Source organism: Dicentrarchus labrax, unplaced genomic scaffold, assembly GCF_905237075.1.
Source record: "Dicentrarchus labrax unplaced genomic scaffold, dlabrax2021, whole genome shotgun sequence".
NCBI lineage: Eukaryota > Metazoa > Chordata > Actinopteri > Moronidae > Dicentrarchus > Dicentrarchus labrax.
The window spans coordinates 13,798,214-13,812,699 of record NW_026136701.1 but is presented as its reverse complement, the minus strand read 5'-3'; the positions used below and the strand labels follow the sequence as shown (position 1 = coordinate 13,812,699).

The following is a 14,486-nucleotide window of genomic DNA, read 5'->3' as shown; positions in this document are numbered from 1 at the left end:
TCCGGCCTTTCATTTATCACCACTCGACCCTAGTCCGACTGGAGCCAATGCATGCCATGGCGAGGGCGATTCCAATTAATATAATGGACTTGCGAGTTGATGTTTTTCTTAGCACTCTCAATAACGCAGTCATTTATATGCTGATTTGCCATTTTTCAGTGTTGCAGGCAGCTGGACGTGACTCATAAATCCAAAGAGAGCCTCGGTACGCCATAACTCATCAAGGACATGTTTTGTCCCAAATCAAAACAACACCAAGGGTTTTGACATTGAAGATTCAGCCAATCTGGACTGTGGTGGCCTTGTAGATAATCACAGGGTGCAGCATCAGTCTGCAGAGATTGCTTGTCTCAGCAGTATCGTTAACCAAATCCCAAAATTATCATGAATCATCAGCAGTAGATAAAATGAGGACAGTGTGAATGATTGATACCTTGTGTTCATAAACTAGTCAAAGTAATCTTGCCAAGGCCCATATTACTGCCATTATTGATCCTGAATTAGACTTAATCTGGAAAATATAAGTGTGAGGTGATTGAAAGGCAAGAGTCTGTGGTGTTAAACGTCACTGAACATCGTTTTAAAGTGCATTTTAAGCTTTGGTTTTATACTGCACGGACTGAAGCACGTTTTCATCTTTGCAGTAAGCCTGTCCTTTGATGTCATTTGATGACTTTATTGCAACTACCTACAAGTCTCTCTGTGCTTTACGAGATGTTGATGCGCTGGAATATAGCCTAACATATTTCCGCATCCTTGTTTATGAGGTTGCTGACATCTTGGGAATACTCACTATAAACACCATGTTCTTTATCCTCCGTTTGACCTCCAGTTGGTACCGTTGCCGCAGAATATAGAAAGTATATCAAACCAAATACAAGGCGTTTCAGAAAGAAAAACATCTCTTATTGTAAACAAGGTCTTACACTGTGCTGTTACTCTATACACACAAAATATATCTAAAAATGTGTGTAACAAATACTAATTATTAATCCCTGGGAACATTCTCTTATAAACCAATCACCAATCACTTGTGGCCTAATACTTGAGGTGTCTCGAGAGCAACAGTTGATCCCACTCTAATAACAGCACAGCAAGCACACACATATTTGTACACCATTAAGGGATACACTCCCCTTGTGGTTAATAAAGCCTCCAGAGTTCTTTAAAATGTTAGTGTTCATCCCATCACACTGAAATGCAACTCAACAACATTAACAGAAGTATACTGGTATATACTCTTGAAGAATAACAAAAATACACTGTGGGTCTCTCCGAGGATTTATAAATGAGGTCTGTTCCTCCAGGACCATTGTTAATCTAGACCAAGGTCACTCCAGTGGCCTGAGAACTACTAGGTGTTTTAGGTGTGTAATTGTGTGCGTGCAGGTGTTTGCACATTTGTGCAAGCGTACAAGATGATGTACATGTGCTGATTGTGAAGCTGCAGGAAGAAAGTATATAGAAATATAGAAACCCATACACTCCCAGTTATAGACTGACAGAGGGACATGGGGCCAGTGCAAGGTCAGTGTCACTGAGCCATGAAAAAGAGCCAGTGTTGTAAATAATAAGAGCTCTGACCTTTCACGGGAGCAAGATGAGTCATTTATCAGCTCCTTCGACCCAGTGTTCTTTTTTATCTGGTGTCATAGCAGGTAGTCAATGGATGGACGTGAATGGCTGTATTTATTAATATAATGAGACTTTGTTCAATTGTTACACAGATTAAGAGAAAACAACCTCACCAGTTTTTCGTTGCATTGAGTCCATTTTTTCAACAGTAGCCATTCAGTGTTTTGTTTTTGTCTTTCTATATAGTTGTTTTAAGTGTGTTTTCAGTGATTTCAGAATCAGATTCAGTGGCATTCAGATAACATGTAACCAAATTTTACAGGAAATGATGCAATGTGAAGCAGATATTGACATGTTTCTGCACTTTCAGTCAGTGGATGAGTTTCAAATATTGCAAGGTGAGTTTGATTGTGCATGCTCATGGAAAGGTTTGACTTGAATACCCCTACTGAATGACTTTGTTTTTTGTTAAAACAACACAACACCATGAATCCTCCCAGCTCACAGTTTGACTGCATTGCCACAAACTTTTTGATTAATTAAAACAACATCTAGGGGCACCCTATTGCTCACCTGGTAGAGTTGGCACCCCATGTACCAAAGGCTGAGTCCTTGCTGCAGCAGCCATGGGTTTGAATCTGACCTGCTGATCTGCCCCTGCTGCGTGTCATCCCCTCTCTCTCCCTTCTTTCCTCTCAACCTTCAGCTGTCCTATATAATAAAGGCAAAAAGCCCCAAAAATGTATTAAAAAAACAAAAAAAAAAACATCTAGAAAAGTATAGAATCAGCTGTGTTCATGTCTTGTTAACACCCAGATTGCATTATCCTTTAAAGGTCCAGTGTGTATGATTTAGTGGTATCTAGTAGTTACATATCATAAGTCCCTCGCTTCACCCTCCACTTTCCAAGCGCCAAAGAGGAAACTACGATGGCTGCAAAATGCTTGAAAAACGAAACGCCCCTGTCTAGAGCCAGTTTTATTTATTTTTTATTTATTGGTTTATTTTAACAGGGACAGTGTACATTAATTAAACATTCCTGTAAATTCACCAGAGTTAGCCAGAGGCTATTTTCTGTTGTCTGTTCTGTTTCTGTTGTCCCTGGACAGATGTTCTAGTCAACCTAAAAGTAAACTACAATACAATGTACAATGTTAAAATGTTAAAATAGAAAACAGAATTATCACATGTCACAATGAAGACAATGGATTAATATACAGTAGTTGAACATCACACAAGTGATTAGTTAAGACAAAAACATAAAACACACACACACGCACTCTCTCTCTCTCTCTCTCTCTCTCTCACTCACTCACTCACTCACTCACTCACTCACTCACTCACTCACACGCACACAGCAAGGTGGGAAAATGGAAGCAGGTGGCAGCAACGGAAGTCACGCACTAATTGTGAAATATTCACTGAGCCTAAATGTTTTAATGGTCACACATCTGATTGTGTATGAGCCATTTTTTCAGGTAGAGAGTGATTGGTTTGTTCTTTGTAGGCTACTGTAGAAACATGGCAGTTCAACACGGTGGAGTCCATGGAAGGTGACATGCAGCAGCTGTAGATATAAAAGTGTCATTCTAAGGTAACAAAAACATAACGATTCCTATTTTAAAGTATTTATACACTAATTAGAAGATATCTATGAATATTATATTCCATTTCTGCCAGTAGATTTTCCTTAATGTTACGCACTGGACCTTTTAAAGCAGTTATACTTATGAAAGGAAGCATCTTTGAGTTTATGCAAAAGCTAAATATATAACTGATTTATATGTTTCCCTAAATGTTTGATATCGATGACATTTCCTTGTCTTAACATGAGCACAACACATAGTAGCCTGATTTATCTTGCTTGCCATTGAATTATTTACACAGCATCTATTTCGTTGAGTAATTCTCTTTAAAAGTGGATGCTTGTTCATCTGTAGGCATCGACTGAGCTGGTCTGTTTTTGTTGTTGATCTTGCATTTCTTTCTCTGGTTATTGGATTTTGTGGAGGAGGAATGTTTCTGTTGCACTTCTCACCTTATATGACTTCATTTCTCGTTGGGTACCTGTCATTGGCGAAAGATCGGAATCTTTTCTCATAGAGCCCTTAACCTCCAGAGGAACTGTGCCGAAAGTGAGTCATAAGAAATGTAAACATAAAGATTAAAGACATATATATATATATATATATATATATATATATATATATATATATAAAAAGAAAACTATCTCAAAGAAGTATTGACATAGAATGAAGCTTTGATTACAGACTACTGGGAGCACACAACTAAACAGCACGACTGAATTTATCTTAGCTGTTTTCAAAGGCCCGACAGTGTATCTACAGTAACACTTACTCTTAGAGCCGTTTTGAAAATTAAAGCCCTCGCTGCATCAAGCTGCACTCTTCAGGCCTGAGCGGATGAATCCAAGCCCTCCATGCTTTGTTGTAGTATTGCTTCAGTAGCATCTCGATTTAATGGTGAATGAAAGAGAGAGTGAGAGAAAAGATGGATGGAAAGACAGAGATGTTGATACGACACAGCTGGGACCGGCACTCAATTTCACGACACCAGAAATATTATGATGCGTGTCCGAGCCGGCAGAGCACACCAGTGAGCCCCAGGCCTCCCGTTATATTGAAGGGTAAGACACATCGCTTGCTTGTCAATAAAGACGATAGCCGCTTGGAGACTGGACATGAGAATAGCTTAATAAAAATACACTTCAAATAAAGTTTACAGCCTGATAATAAATCACAACTCCTGGCAAAACACTATATGATAAATGCCAATCTTTGCAAGCTTTATTATTATTTGTTATTCTGAAAGACTGCTTTGGGAATTTTGATGCATTATTCACAGAAAAGTATCCGACTATGCTATCTAGCTGTTTTTGATTTAGTTTTTCTCTTTACTCAAGGAGATAACTTGAACTGTTCCTATAATTTAGCATTTTTAAGTCCATTAAGCCAATTAACTATGAATAATTTGCTTATACTTTAGTGCAAAAACAAACCAAATTCAAAGTATCCTTTTACTCTTGGATTTGAGTTTTTAACAAACCTGCAAAGAAATCTTGCTAAAACCTGTAAATTTTTTCAGATGTCCTTGAATCCATCACCAAGGAGAATTTCTGTCCTTGCCCACAGCTGCAGGACCAGACAAGGGTAACACGATTTGGCCAAAGTATAAAGACAGAAAATGTTGTTTTATAGAATTTATAGAAATAAAATAAAACCATTTGCTTCCTGGAAGCTAGGACAATCAATCTAAAAACTTCAGCGTTGGAAAATTGTTAACAACAATGTAATGTATACTCAATTTGCAGTTAATGGTCTACAACATTCGTCTAGTTTCCTCCAAGGGATAGATTGATGAACCCCCTTCCTCATTGTGTATTTTAGAAGAGTGATTTTAACATGCTGTATTATCATAGTCCATGTTGTTGGTTAAATAATATGTGGTATAATTGCAGTCTCCACACAACTTTCCTCCATTAGATCTGCATAAAACATAGGACAATCTTTTAAAAGTTGAATATTCTGAGCTGGTCTGAACAAGGACCTGTTCTTCACTTGCAGCATAGTTAATGATCTTTCACAGTTTCTATATATTGTCTGAATTATTCCCTAAGGCTGGTTTGGATTCTGGACAATGTTCCTGCTGAGGTGTGGAGACTATTCTTTATTTAATGCTATTCTTTTCTTTTGCTGCATTATTAATTTTTTTAACTGATTGTGCTGAGAGGTGGAGCAGAATTTGATCCAAACCCTTGATATGCTGCTCCTATAATCTGCTTGTCCAAGACCTTTTCCCTGTAACCTTGACATTTCCTGACTTATTAAGTGGTGCTGCATGATCAGAGGCTTTGCATGAGAGCCGTAGTAAGCAGATATGACTAAATATTTATGAAGACAAAGCTTCGAAGTGGTTGAAGTAAGATGCAAAAACTGCCTTTTAAAATCAACAATGTCTTAAGATGAGAATAAGTGTACAAGTGTAACATTGCAATTTTAATGTTGTTTCACACTCGTCATGTATTGATTTCACAAACACACAGTATATGGATTGTGAAAAAACTTTTCAAATTCAACGGGAGTTGCATATTTTTGCATTGATTAAAATTAGAAATGGTTAGTTTCTGCCTTTTTGTTTGTGAGCATATGTGTGCTTTGCACATTGACTTGTTAAAAATACTTCATGCACCTCCTACGGAGAAAGTCAAATCAATTGCCCTTCTGCTCTTGAGACCGTCCACTTGAGGCTGGTAGGTCAGGATGTTCAGAGTGAGCTAGATGAATCGGGCAGCAGCCCCATCCGATCGATTATGATCTGGACCGCCAGAGGAGGCAAAAGAAGTTCAGAGATATAAGCATGGGCCAAAGGCAGAATGCAAACATCTGTGTTCGTTCAAACCAATTAATTGTGAGGGCTTGTAATGGCTGAGATCGGTGAACATTCCCACCCTCCACTCCTTCTTCATTAATGCTGCTTGCCATATCCTCATCTTCATCTTTGCTGGTCTTTTAGCCCTTATATCTTTAATCTGTCTCTTTCCTTCCCTTCATGCATGCCATTTTCCTCTGCATTCTTCTATTTTCATCTCCTCTCTTCCAGCGTCCTCCCTCCACTTTCTCATACTCTCCTCACTTCTTTGTCTCTCTCAATGCACACTGAACAGAAAAGATTGTCTACTTATGTCCTCCCTTTTTCCCTTGCTTCCCTCCCCACACACCTCTCCTCCTTTTGTTTCTTCTTGGCTTCTTATCTACATCACCTTCCACCACACTCACACTCACACGCACACACACACACACACACACACACACTCAATATGTTGAATTAATTCCTTCAACGTTCCTGCTCACCGCCGGTGGTCCTTTATCTCTGGGGTTGTGGAAAGGTGACTGGTTGGCTCCCCATCATTAAAACCTCATCATCTAAGATGACACTGTCTACTGTTATTGACTTTCACTTTTTTTCCCCCCACAAAGGATGTGTTCATAAAATCCAATTGGCAGATGACTATTCAACCGCAGTTTCATTAAAGGTGAATTTAACACTTTTATAGACATTGTGAATACAGAATAATACGGACAGACTGCTGTAATATGGACAGAATGATATAAATGCTTGCACAAAATGTCAGGACTCTTTGAGCAATTTCGACGCATATTCTTTTAAAATACAAAAAACAACCAGAGCGCACAAAAAGGTCCGGGTTTTCTGGACTGCTTTCAAGACAGAGAGAGAGCGAGAAAGGGGGGTGGGGCAAAAGAGAAAAAGATGGAAATGTCAAAGTAGATCATTTCAGTGGAAGACATGTGGGTACGTTAGCTCCTGAACGGAGGCATCCCTAAAGGTCACGTCAATAATTCTCCTGTTTCTCCAGCTGGCCATTAATCATTTGGTCGTACGTCTGTCATCATAGGGGGCTAATGAGATCTACATAGATCATTTCTTCCTCTGGCTGGAGGACAACCCTGCTGTTTAAAAAAAAAAAAAAAAAAAAAAGCACTCTCATTGATCTTTTGTTGCTCTCAGAGGATCCATGTGTGGCCAGAATCCGTGTTGCCCCGCAGTGTTTCCTCTTGTGTTTTTAGTGGGAGGTCTGAGCCAGATACATGTGGGTGATTTAATGGGGCTTTTGAAATGATGTTGTGTGAGTTGTGTGATATGCATGGTAGTCATAATGGATGAATCGGGTACAATTTTGTGACTGGAATGTCCTTGCACCCAAAAATCAGCTAGACTTCATGAAACTATTAAAGACAAGAAGTTGCTGTTTGACAGTGATTTTAAGATGAACTTGTTTATACTCTGAATATTTGCCCAGTTTGGCCATAAAACTGACCGCTGGCGCATCAACAGAGCTGGCCCCTTAATCACCTTTAATGAAACGGCTTCAGGATTTGGTCATCTCATTTTTGGCCGTTGGAGGGTACAGGATATGAAGGATATGGCTGCAAATGAAATATCTAGTCTTTGATTAAAGTGGCATTTTGTCAAAGTGATTGATTGCACAAGCCTAGAACAAGTAACACTACATTTCAAGTTCTGTTTTCAATAATTCAGGGGTTGTTTAGCATAGTTGTGATATTATGAGCAAATTTCTGCTCATAAATGACTGAAAATGTTTCAGGATATGGGCAACGTGTCATATAACACTGTCGCAATTTAAACCTGTATGCTCATTAATCATCCCGTCAATCAATAAATCAACAGTTCCGATCAATGAAACCCTAGTTTAACAATGTCAAAAAAGCCATTCATCAAGCTCTTGTAAATTTAAAGCAGATGTGCATCTGGGACCACTTTTTAAACAGCTGACTGGATGACAGATTGCTGGTCAGTGATGATTCAACCTTTATAGAAGGGAACACCAAAAGCTTGAAACATATGCCCGACAAATTGATGACAAATTGCCTGCCTGTCAGTGAAAATATGTAACCCAATCAAAAGAATTAGTCACTGTCACTTTGATTTTGGACAAAATTTTGTTCAGAATTTCAAACGTATTATTGTGCGATACAGGGATTCAAAGTGTGCATCCGTTTGTGTTTTTCTGGCGTTTGTGGTTGTAATTCTTAATTCCAAATGGATTAATGAACATTTTCATTCATTACTGTCTTGGCTAGGAATTTTACGATACCAGAAATTTAGTGGTCGATACCAATACCAGTGAAATTTCACGATTCTCGATACCAATTCGATACCACGGTAAAAAGCAAAAACAAAACAATTAATCCCAAAGGCTCACGCACCTACTCTGGTTTGTGTGTCTCTGTCGCTCTCACACACATCATACCTCAACAGAGACACAAACAAAGAGAGAGAAAGCTGTTTCTCTCTCTGTTTGTGTCTCTGTTGACTTTCTTCAGCAGTAACTTTTATAAAGTGACATCCCTAGTCTTGACGCACTGTAGCCTTGACAGTCTAAGGGAGCAGTTTCCTTTACACTTTAAGGACCTGGATCAGGAATGAGACCACAAACTTGAGGGCCACTCAGACAGAAGACCTGGCAGAGATTGTGGACTGTGAAGGGAGATCTCGCTGCAGAGGATCAGTGCAGTCAGTGCAACACTTATTATTGCCAGAGTAAAAAAAAAAAAAGAAGTGAGCACGTCCGTATTTTGGAGAAAGTCATGAAATACGCAACATACAAAGATTTTGTTTTGGGGATTTAAGATTAAACATAGATGAACTCTTCAGTTGCTCCTGTATATGTCACAGAAATGATAACATATTGCTTTTTCTTGACAACGATTCTGTATTTCAGCCCCGAGTAGATGAGTGAGCAAGCACCACTGCGCTCATGGCAGGCTCAGTGGGCTCAGTGTGCATATAAGTGTGTGTGTCTATGTTAGATGTGCATTTATGGCACGAGAAGGGTTGCTAGCGCAGTAAATAGATGAATATGTCATTGAATATGCATTTCAGCTAAATCCAATATCCCTCACCTGTCACTGTGATTACCAAACTGTCACACTGAATGCTGAATCTGCCAACACTGTCAAAATACAGATTCACTGTACACAAAACATTTACATGATGATTATTTGTAGATGTGCGTGTGTGCAATTTTCTTATCGCTCCTACATTTGTGTTATGACAAGTAATGCATGTACCTAGTTTCCGACTTGCATGTTTTATTTACCTATTTATATTCAGTCCATGTGCCTTATAATAATAGATAATGCATCAACATATTCACAATCATTCAATTACCAGATGAATATGCACCACAGCCTACAAAAGCCTTTCAGATTTTCCATTTCAGCCATTTTTCTCTCAGACATCATATTGTAAGTCTGTTGTTGTCATGGCCTGATGTTTTCTTTTATATTAGAGAATCAAAGCTTATTATGTGACTCATAAGAGATCCCATTTGTGCAGGAGATGAATCAACTGGTTTCGAGTCATACTGTACTATGCAGACTCTTTGCTTGTTGTCCCTTTACAATGCTATAATAAATAGCAAAGGAATTACCTTTCAACCCCAAACAAAAAATACATAAAATGAAAAAAGATAAAAGGTCCAAATCCCTGTTCACTTTTTTAGATCTTAACATACACCAGATATTTCTTTTGGTTTTTCTAGAAAGTGCTTATAATGCAATAAAGCTTTAGTTAATGTTCCCATCTCTCTCTCTCTCTCTCTCTCTCTCTCTCTCTCTCTCTCTCTACTTTTAAGCTTTTCTCCAGTCCATTGTTCATATATACAGTAGGACCATTTCTAAAATAAAGGGTGTTCAATTTCTGTCTTATCTTGTAGATTCAGCCTTCCAGCTATAAGATATATTGGTGAAACACATTGTGTAAGAGGTTAGATCAGATTAGATTTTGGAGATTAGGAATTTTTATTCAGTTCAGTTCAGTTTATCAGTTTCTAGAAATACACTTGTCATAAACAACACACGTTCATATGATGAATTTATTAATTAACAGAACCATTTGTACATGGTGGTACGGTGGTATAAAAATAACCTTGGTTCCATTTTCTTGAGATAATCTTGAGATAAAACCATTTTCAGGTATCTTGTGATGAACTGATAATACAAATAATGGATGTTGCAGCCCTCTGGTAATTTTTCCAACAGAGCCATTTATTCTTTTATGCTCACTGACTTTTGCAGATGTATTAAAGGAACGTAATGGTGGCTTCGCATGTTTTACCCCATTAAATGGAAATTGATTACTGTACATTACTGCCCACCAATTTCTAAAGAAAATAGCATTTATTCAATTTGTGATGATGGGACACAGAAAACTCAAAATAATGTAATAATAAAATATTGTAGTTTGTAGAGTACATACAGTGTCTGAAAGCAGAGATACTGATGGGCACAGAGAGCTCTGAAAGTACAACAGGGTCTTTTAAGAAACAGTAATGGACACTGACGTCTATTTATAGTGGGAACAGCTAAAGACGGTGAATAGAAAGCTGAACAAAGAGGGAGAGAGAGCAGAGCCACCGGCAGTGTTTTTATGAAGCTTTCATACAGTGTAGAACAGATAATCTAAAAAAAACTTCTTCGTAAAAAAAAAAAAAAAAAGTTTAGATTTTAGTTTTATTACTTTTTTACTTTTGTACTTAAATTCTTACATTCCTTATTTGTTCAACCAAACTAGTAAAAATAAGTTACACTATAAGCATGTGGTATTTTATCTATCTGGCAGATTTCAGAACAGAAACAAAGATGTGGAAAAAAGACTCAATAAAGGCTCAACACAGTGCCTTTAGGGGGGGCGGGGGGTACGTCTGGATGGATCAGGGGTCCTGGAGCAGAAAAAGGGCTGTGAAATTATGGTGTAAAGCTGCTGTTGTGCTTTTGTCAGGGGAGCCCATATCAGCAAGAGGTCTGGATATACAAGATGAATGCTTGAGATGCTGACCAGCAATTCAACATTAAAATTAATATTCTGAAATGTTCTAACCACATACAGACAAGACATATTTTATTTTTATGTGTTCAGTGTTTGTAGTCCGCCAAGTCAATGTTCTAATCGCTATTCTGACCACAACATCTTATACAGTTTGGGAGGAGTGAGGAAAACATGTTTTTGAAATTCATCTTCTCCAGCTCTCTGGGCGATGCCATAAAGTCACAACATAATTTATTGTTCTTTCTGTAGACATATCCAAGAATTATGCCCCATTTTAAGAAATCCCTGAAGGTACTAATTCATATTCTCTATATGATTGGACCATCAATACTGAGGGTAAGTGAAGGTCGTGCTGACAGTTTTACGGGTTGGCAAGTTTTCCTTGCCTTACTGCCATTGCTTCACAAAGCCCTGTGATGCTCTTTTCCAGTATTGCTGATCGCATTGTATCATGACAGACGGCCAGTTCCAAAGACAGCAAATGCAATCAAAGCTGCATTAGACTGAATGTGACCTCTGCTCGCTTGTTCCTGATAGGTTGTTGATAATGCCAAATGGCTTACCGTGCTTCTAATAGCCTTTTTTCACAGGTTGTATTTATCAAACTATCTTATACATACATATATATATGTGTACATGTGATATAAAATTACATTTGTCATTCAGGCTAACTGAAGGCGTTCTGTTTGTCACAGACCACAGCTCAAAAACAAGTTCTGTGAACATTCAATGAATTCAGGCACTGGCCTCCCAATGCATTATGCTTTTAGTTGATTTTTTTTTTTTTTTTTTTTTTTTTACTGTCAAAAGCAATAACAGTAAAAAGACCAAATGCTTTACAAAAGGCTTTCACATCTAGTATGAATGTTTGAAACATCCACTGACAAAAACAAAACAGCACGTGTCCATGGTCCATGCTATGTGAAGTATTAAATTAATATTTAAAAATTTTCCACACCTGTGTTTGATATTAATGAACTTTCAGTCTCAGCCTACGCTGCTTGCTTGCTAAGGTGACATAACTACTTGCCTACCTGTTATGAATATTTATAACATGCTGGACAAAGGTTACAAAGCCACATTTAGATTTGGGCTCTCTGGCTCCCAATTCAGCTCCTTCTGGTAGTCAAGAAATGTTGCTGTCCATGGTGCTGAACTTGTTATCCACTTATTCTCAAGGATGGTGGATTCTCTCCCGCTTTTCTCTTCTTTCTCTCGTCCTTTTGTCCCTCTCGGCTTGGTCCTGCAACAGTTAATGCTGTCAGCTTCCCAGGACGGCTGAAGGGCCGCACCAGAAAAAAGAAAAGAAAAGTGTGATTACTATTGTAAGTAATTGAATGGCTCGTTCAACAGCTAAGTGACCCCTCACCTTTCCTGTTACAAAAAGAATAAGGAATTAAACTGGTTGGAAAAAGAAAATATGAAAGTCTCATTGGCCTTGACCTGCAAAACAAAGGTTACAAAAAGTCTGAAAAGGCTGTCTGTGATTAAACGCACTGCTGCCCTGAGTGCTGCCTTACTTGACCTGCATTGGAGACCTCTTTAATTCTCTTTCTTTTTGTGCCTGTCTCTTTGTAACCATGTCTCACACTAAACGGAAAGCCTCTAGGAGTATGAGTGTCATAAGTATGGCTGTGCATGGCAAAACAACTGCAGCCCTGTCCACTGCATAATGGACGGGTGGAAGTGTAAGCACTGTGCTCCATCCCTGAAATCAATGGTCCACTGCTTGGTGGCTGGCTGCCTCCCCTCCAAACACACCCAGGCGGTTGCTATAAAGGATGTTTATTAGTCTGACAAGTTGACACTGCAGCTCCTTGTCATGCTCTGATAATAGGGGCCAGGCGCAGACCAGTGGAAGCCTTGCTTCAGCTGGTTAGGAGACAGACAAACCCTTCAGGGGTGCAGATAAGAAAGGAAAGGAAATAAGAGGAGGGGAAGAAAAGAAAGACGGAAGAGGGAGGGTGGTGTATTAGTGCAGCTAGTGCCTGTTTTATATGTGGAAGAAAAAAAGAGGAGAGGAAATGGGAAAGAAACAGAGGAGCAAGGTAGAACCAGACAAAAAAGGAGATGAAGAGAGTGGAGGATGGGGTTGTTCAGTCAGACCCCAGATTATGCAAAAAATGTGGAAAAAATCAGGTTCCCTTTGACTTCCATGCTTTTGGGCCCATATAGGATGGCATGAATGGCATGAAAATAATGTACTGATACGACTCTTTCTTCTCTTCTTTGGACTTATTGGATCAAATTCTGATAATGCAAAGTGGGTTCACAACCCTGCTCTCTTCCTTTTAAAGACTTTAAGAGTCATTCGCACTGTCACAGTGATTCTGCATACAGTAAAAACTAAAATTGCTGTGGTAAGCTTTTCCTGCATATTTGGATACATTATAGAATATATTTAAGACGTTTAAGACAAACTGGTTGTATGTACTCTCTTCTCTTCACTTCTCTTCCTCTTCTCTCCTCTCCTCTCCCCTGCCCTCCCCTCCCTTACCCTCTCCTCTCCTCTCCTCTCCTCCCCCCCCTCCTCTCCTCTCCGTTGTTCTCCTGTAATGAGTGGCTCTACATTCACTGTGAGCCCAGAACAGATGCAAGCTATAAATCAGCTAGCTAATCAATGGCACCAAAGTTAGTCCCTGAACAATATTGTAGGAAAACGGCTTGAATGAGCCTCATTGATTCAGCTTCACAAATCGTTATTCCTCCAAGAAAGGCTGACCTTGAAAGCAAGGTTGCATGGTTGCGTAGTGTGTGTCACTCCACACTCTAAGACACTTATTCTACTTTTTTCGCTCATTGATTTCTGTTGCATATTTTGTAATGATTTAGTGTGGATGAATCTTATCAGGGGAACCTCTACTTGTGACCTTCATAATTATCTTTTGACTCAGGAAACCAGGTCAGAGCCAGTAGATGAGGAGATAGGATGAGATGTGACTTATTTCTTGCCAACTCATCAGAAAATAGTGCAACACATCAATTTTTTTCTAAGGGGTCAGTCCTTTTAAGTCAGTGCTGCAGAGGGAAGTTCCCAGCACCGTTATGTCATCGGGGACAAGAGGACGGAGGGAGAGAAAGCGCTACAAAAGAAGCTATTTTAATTAAAGCTGGCAGATTTACTCGCCTAGCTGGGTTTAAAGCATAGGCGGCCCGGGCCGATGGGGGCTAAAGTGGCGGTCGTAAAAATGACTCATGCCAAGCAGGGGTTGGAAAAGAGCCCCCTGAGGGACGGGCGGGGGAATTAAGGTGGGCAGTCGGAGGCTGTTCTGTAATGAGGACAAATAGCTGAGAAGTTTGTCGTCTGACAGAAGGTCTGGAGCTGGCCTGGGAAATGTGCACAGTGCAATACTTTCAGCTCCTGTGACACTTCATCGGCACTACGCTGCCTTACTGAGAGGGGGAGGGAGAGGGGATGAGGTAACAACACAAAGGAAAAAAAATGAAAAGTAACTGAAATACTGAGTTAGGTCTTCTTATTTATTTTTTTTTTCATTAGAATGCAGAAAATACGGAAATAT

At 39.2% G+C, this 14,486-nt stretch overlaps 1 protein-coding gene across 1 annotated transcript in view; it reads left to right on the top strand.

Moving 5' to 3' along the window:
- tnr (tenascin R (restrictin, janusin)) overlaps window positions 1–14,486 on the top strand; it is a 167,285-nt gene that overhangs the window by 33,238 nt on the left and 119,561 nt on the right. The window lies entirely within an intron of this gene.